The following is a 7,393-nucleotide window of genomic DNA, read 5'->3' as shown; positions in this document are numbered from 1 at the left end:
AGGGCCCAGGTGGTTGTAAGCATCAAAATGCCCTTTTGCTAGGATAGAGATGCAACATTTTACAGCCTAAATCTTAGATGCTAACTATTTGATAACATTTTACAATAATTGTAAACATTAGTTAATGCATTAGATATAATAATTAACAATAAACAATCATTTACAGCATTTATTAATCAAGATTAATGTTAATTAATAAACAGAGTTCATTTTTAGTTCATGTTAGTTCACTTTAAATATATATATATATGTAAAATCTATTAGTATATTTTGAAATTACCCGTAACCAAGTTTAATTGCTTTCTGCTTCCAGTGTTCATAATTGGCAAATCATACAGATAAATGAAATAAAAACACAAATATTGGAGTAATACTGTTAGTACTCATAGATAGATATTGTGCATATATTGTGCACAATATGTCAAATAGTGTGAGATAGATTAGTTTTGCTGTAGGCTCTCTGATAATTAACAAAGGACTTTGCAAAAGTCCTCAAAAGTTTAAATGGGAAGTCTTACACTCGTATAGCTGAAGCGTTTTGGTGTAAAAAATACTTTCACCAATGCCACCTTAATATGCAGAGACAACTTTGAGTTAGCCATTCGTAGTTTGTATTTCTCTAAAACTGAAAACACTGTGTTTCTTTGGTGCTGTAAATTGTTTTTGAGCAACCTGTCCAGCTCCACACAACAACATTGACTTAACCAATGGCGCGAGTTGGGGGTGAGACTTTCTGTTTGTTCGATGAAAAGCAGATGGGGAGTGTATTCGGAAAGCTTGTTTGAAAACAAGGTTTATTTTTGCAATTCGGGTCGATGGCACTAGGAGCACAGAAATTAAACGTCAGCTTTAAATAGTGTTCCCTCTCGAGAGGTCTCTCCTATTGCGTAAGTAGCTTACGCTATGGGAAAACTCAGTTTCTCGAGAAATATTGAAGTCTTTATGTAAAACGCATTGCAGCTGCACAGTAGACAGCAATGAGCGAGGCAGCTTGGTCATTGGCTGTGCTGCGGCAACTTGCTCGAACCAATGGCAGGGCGATTCTAAACGCGCGACCAATGGGCGCGCGCTTCGTGCTTGCACGCTCAGAGCCCACCAAGATGGGCGTGGCTAGGGCTATATATTAGGCGCCCCGTCATGAGAGTTCTTTAGATTTAATCTCCTTCAGCAAAGACCTTCTCTTCGCTGGATCCTCCGGATTATTGGAGTCTTTTCGCCCGCCGTCGACAAGCCTACAGCAGGACTGCTACGAGGACGCCGGCGCCTTCAGCCGCCTTCAAAGCCTTCTGCTACGCCATCCGGCGCGCATCACCCTGATATCCTTTTGCTAAGCTACTTTGCAAGTGTTCGCTTCTGCGACGCTTTTTGTATTTTAGTAAAGAGCAATTTCGAGGCGTTGTTCCAAATGCCTTCCACCTGCGCCTCGTGCAGAGGCCTTCTTCCTGACGGGGACCGTCACATTATCCGCACTCGCTGCCTGGGACCCGACCACGCAGAAGCTGCTCTCACTCGAGGCGGATGCCCCGAATGTGACTCCCTGGGCCTCACCGAGCTGCTGCGCTCGCCGCCGCCTTCGCCGTGAGCGAGCCTGCTACCACCGTGCTGCCGTCCCTCTGTTCGAGCCGCGCAAGAAAAGCACCGCTCACAGAGGCCGCCAGAGCACGCGGACTTCAGTGACATCACGCCGGGCCAGTCCCGCGTGCTTCACCACTACCCGAGAACTCCCCGCCGCCAGTCCATTTCACGCAGGCGGACCAGCACCCCTCCAACAGAGCGGTGGGTCTCGTCTCGTTCAGCGCGTCAGGGGACGACGGTGAAAAGGATGACAGCCTTTCCATTGACGCTGCATCCGACGACTGGCCGGGCTCGGCCTTCGACCCCGCGCCATCGACATTAGCGGACACGAGCACGAGCACCAGCATGGACAAGGATTCGCAAGCTATGCGTCACTTCCTGCCCAAGCGCTCCAGCTCTTCACAGAGCCGCCAGAGACCGCCTCAGCAGCAGCAGCGAACCAGAGCGGAGCCTCCCGTCTCCCAGCCAAAAAACAGACCTGAAACAGACACTCGACGCCGCTCGCATTCCGCTAACCGAAAGCAGCCGCCTGAGCGACGGGGACCTCGGCCCAAGATCATGCTGAACCCGGAGCCTCGTAAGTCTTCCTAGCCATAGGAAGAAAAAGAGAGAGTGCGTGTCTCGCAAAAGCCGGACCACTCTCTCCAAAACGTGTAAAACATTACCCAGTCCCCTTACAGGCGGCTGGAAATGTCTGTACAGCAGTCAATGGGCCAGTCACAGAACTCGCTCACCTGCAATCAAACGCCGTTTTAACGGCGACACACAAAAATCACAAAAAGAGTCATTTTCTGTCACGTGTCCACATTGTCACGTGTCCACACTAAAGTGCGCATTCCCACATATCAATACTGTCCAAACAGTGCCGAATACTTCCCCAGCTCCAGCTGGACGCCCCATAAATGTAGATCGTGTGCCTATTGTCATGTATGCACCACTACACACAAGCACTGTTCCCACAGTTATTAACACTTCCCCAGTAAAAGCGGGAAATACTATAAAGGTAGCGCGCGTGCCTGCTGTCATGCATGCACCCCTACACACAAACACTGTATGCATGGCCAGAAACCCCCGCCATGGCCGGAGGCTTTATGAAAGTGGCGTGCGTGCCTACTTCAGTATATGCACCCCCACCCATAAGCGCTGCCCATACAGTTTCAAACAGTTCTCTGGCTCATGCTGCGAGCATCATAGATGCGACGCGCGAGCCAAGAAACTCCCCGCTAAGAGCGGGAAGCTTTATGAAAGTGGCGCGCGTGCCTATTACAATGTATGCACCCCCACCCGTAAACACTGTTGATACAGTTTCAAACATTTCTCCAGCTCATGCTGCGAGCATTACGGAGATAGCACGCGTGCCTGTAATCTCACACGCACCCCTGCACTTGGCACTCAACAAAGCTGCTTAGCGCGCGCCCGCGCTTCTGAGAGCTGTAAGCTCAGTGTTAGCACAAGGCGATTCGCCGGTGGGGCCCATACGTCACTGCGACACGCCCCCAGCCAGCATTCAGCCCATATTTGCGCGAGCAAAAGCCTGGGAAAAAATCCCCGACATACCGAAATGGGTTTTGAACATAATATATACATATAAACTGTCTGGAAATGAAAGCGGTCGCCTTGGCTCTCAGAGCCCTGCTTCCGTACCTGAAAAACGAACACGTCCTGGTCCGAACGGACAACATGACGGTAGTTTCGTATATAAATCGCCAAGGTGGACTCAGGTCGAGCTCCCTGCACTCTATGGCCAGGGAGCTCATCCTATGGTCACAACACCACCTGCGCTCGATAAGGGCAGCGCACGTGCCAGGTGTCCTGAACCAAGGAGCGGACATGCTGTCCAGAGACAAAGTTCTCCCAGGGGAATGGTCTCTCCACCCCCTGATGGCTCAGTGGTTATGGCAAACCTTTGGCGAGGCAGAGGTCGACCTCTTCGCCTCCAGGGAAAATGCACACTGCCCTCTTTTCTTCTCAAAAAGCACGGACGCGCTCGCCCAAGTCTGGCCGAACCGCCCCTTGTATGCTTTTCCCCCGATCGCGATGCTACCTCAGGTCATCAGTCGGATCAGGGAAGTGAAATGTGCAGTGCTCCTGGTAGCCCAACTCTGGAAGAACCAGACGTGGTTTCCAGAACTGATGCAGATGATGCAATCTGCCCCATGGCCGATTCCGTTGAGGCTGGACCTCCTCAGGCAGGCCAACGGGATGATTCTTCATCCCCGACCCGATCTGTGGGCCCTTCATGCATGGCCCCTCAACGGGTTCCCGAGAACCTCCCCAGTGGAGTGTTGAGAACCACCACTGAGGTCGCGGCGCCTCTACGAGGCTTTATATGCCCAAAAGTGGAAAGTGTTCAGTGACTGGTGTGATACCAAGAGCTTGAACCCCAAATCGTCGCGAGATACCAAGTGTACTCGCCTTCTTGCAAGAGCTGCTGGAGGCGGGCCGCACACCCTCCACGCTCAAAGTCTATGTGGCTGCCATAGCGGCGTCACACAATCCTGACAAGGGACGCTCATTAGGGAAAACGACCTAATCATTCGTTTCCTAAGAGGCTCTAGGAGGATGAACCCTCCTCGCCCCCCCTCGGTGCCGATCTGGGACATGGCCACGGTCCTGTACGCACTCAAGAGTGCCCCGTTCGAACCTCTCCGAACCGTGCACCTTAAACAGCTCTCGCTCAAAACTGCGCTCTTGCTGGCGCTCGCCTCAGTCAAGAGAGTGGGCGACCTGCACGCGCTGTCATCAAGCGCTGCTTGCCTGGAATTTGGACCTAACGACTGCAGAGTTGTCCTTAGGCCAAAGCACGGGTATATTCTTAAAGTGCTCTCCACACCCTTCAGAGTACAGGTTATATCTCTGGCAGCGCTATCGTCTCCAGCAGACGAAAGCGACGCTAATTTACTCTGCCCGGTCAAGGCGCTCAGAGTATATTTGGAACGTTCTGCCCGTTCAGACAGACGGAACAATTATTCGTATGCTTTGGCGGCCGCACTAAAGGTCTCGCAGTTTCAAAGCAAAGAATATCGCGCTGGATAGTGGATGCTATAGCTGGCTTATGAAGCCAAGGGCCTTCAATGCCCCTTAGGCGTCAGAGCTCACTCTACGAGGAGCATGGCCTCCTCGTGGGCGTGGTCGAGTGGGATACCCATTGAAGATATTTGTGCGGCAGCAGGCTGGGCCTCGCCTTGACATTTATCAGGTTTTATAACCTACAGGTCCCCTCATGGCATTCCAACATTCTATCAGCCTGACTGTAGTATGAACTGGAGTATGTATTTGCTGAGCATTATCTCCTCCCTTATAAGGTCCGTCTCTGACTGACTTAGAGGGTTTTTTATGCATATCAGTAAGTAGAAAAAATCAGTACATAAGATATGTGCTTATGTTTTTACAATGAGCGCCCACCATGGGCCACCTTGGGGCAAAGGCGCTCTGTATTATCCCATTATATAGCTCGCCGTTGGCCGGATCGTTGAATAATCACTTTGCTTTAAGGCTCAGGCATCTGCCTCTGGCTTTATAGAGCGAAGTCAGCACGCACGGCGTTTTGCATGGTGTTCCCATAGCATAAGCTACTTATGCAATTGGAGAGACCTCTCGAGAGGGAACGACTTGGTTACTAACGTAACCTCGGTTCCCTGAGAGGAGGGAACGAGTATTGCGTAAGCTGCCGTGCTTGTGCTTGGTCAGTTCGCTTCAGTCGACTGAACCTAAAGAACTCGCATGACGAGGCGCCTAATATATAGCCCTAGCCACGCCCATCTTGGCGGGCACTGAGCGCGCGAGCGCGAAGCGCGCGCCCATTGGTCGCGCGTTTAGAGTCGCCCCGCCATTGGTTCGAGCAAGTTGCCGCAGCACAGCCAATGACCGAGCTGCCTCGCTCATTGCTGTCTGCTGTGCAGCTGCAATGCGTTTTACATAAAGACTTCAATATTTCTCGAGAAACTGAGTTTTCCCATAGCGTAAGCTACTTACGCAATACTCGTTCCCTCCTCTCAGGGAACCGAGGTTACGTTAGTAACCGAGTCGTTTTATGTGTGGTAGAGATGCACAGATGCATTGGCCAAACATCGGTATTGGCTGATAAAATGTTACATACCTTAGGCATTTTTCAACTAAATTAGCAATTTTTTACTTGTCTGTGAACTTGCTTGGGTGAATATGATGTTATATCTTAGATGTCCAGCAGAACACGCACGTTAAACAAATAATCGGAAAAAGCGTCACACAGCAATTAATTATTATAGTAGTGATATGTTCTAGTGTGTATTACCCCCCCCACACACACACAAATTGATAACAACAAATGTGATATTATTTGGTAAAAGTATAAATATGATCTCTGTAATGAGCTCCAATAAGTGCAAATACAAATACATACAATATGAAGCTTGTAGAATACACACTGCAGTTCTGTTGTGTAAGGCTTTTAATTCCATTTACATCCAGCAACAGTCAGGAATACAATAACACAAGCAAATCATATTAAAAAGAGCACAAACTAAACCATAAAATGAAGTTAGGGTCACAGAACAAAGAAACATCACAAAAACACTAAAGCTTCAGCGGTAGGCCTACAGATTATTTTTTTTAATTATTAAAATTTCCCTTATATAAAAAGGATATACTAGAAAAACCTTACAGTTGAGGACTGATTAATTAGTTTTTATTCATATAAACTGTAATATTACACCACATAATTAAACAGCAAATAATAACACCATAACACAATGTAATCATTATTTATTGTGGCAAATTATTGTGTCATTGTTAATTGTCACTTTTTGCTATAAAATTTAAAAAAGAGAGTATACAATTTTCACTTCTCATAAGTATTTATCCATCATCAGGACTCCATCCCCACTCGTATGACAAATCTCTCTGAAACAGGATTATATTAACATAAATTAAAGATATAATCAGTGTTGAGTAAGTTACTCAAATAAGTAATTGATTACTAACTACTGATTACATATTATACAGTGTAATTAGATTACTGTACTAATTAATCTGTCTGCAATGTAATTGCATTACTTATTACTAACTACTTTCTAAAACACTTATCAAGCTTGACCAGATGAAAAATACAAGGATAGACATGAAATTGTTTTTTTAAATTCTTTCAAATTATTAATATTAAATCAGAGAATTTATTCATGAAATGGCCAAAGAATTTAAGGAGGCTGCATTAAATTAGAAAACATACATTTTAACATTAGACATTAAACCTACCCTCTGAACATGGTACCTCAGTGTGAAGAGTGTGAGAAACCAGTACTCCCTGAAGAAGTTGCCCTGTCATGTGGATCTAGGAAAAGCATCATTCCTCTAAATTCCAACCTAATGATTATGAAAAGAAAAGCATAGCTGCTCCTCTGTCTGCTGGGCATTTTCAGAAGAGTGTCTGGAATTTTCAGTTGGCAAAAATGCTTTGGTGGACATACGGCCTTAGAGATTGAACAGTATATGCTGAAGACATACTAGCTCTGGCTGGCAGTGACATGCTGGCTTTCAAATGGCCTTTATCCTATTATATGCACTCAAAAAATGTTTTAGCCTAGTTTTAAGATTTACACATTTCAATGTCTTTAGAAAATTCCATCAGATTGAATTGTGTAGTTTGTTTAGCAAAATTAAATTAATAAAACCTTTTTAAAATGTTGTTAAAGATTACTCAATTCAATTTGATGTAATTGTGTTATGAAAATGAAATGTGTAAATCACATTTTGTGTGTGGTGATAGTGTACAATACAATATATTTTCTATAATGTTTTGTCTTGTCTATGACAATGAGTTGGTTGCCCATACTATTAAGTA

Source organism: Xyrauchen texanus, chromosome 12, assembly GCF_025860055.1.
Source record: "Xyrauchen texanus isolate HMW12.3.18 chromosome 12, RBS_HiC_50CHRs, whole genome shotgun sequence".
Classification (NCBI taxonomy): Eukaryota; Metazoa; Chordata; class Actinopteri; order Cypriniformes; family Catostomidae; genus Xyrauchen; species Xyrauchen texanus.
Note: the sequence above shows the minus strand (reverse complement) of the source record.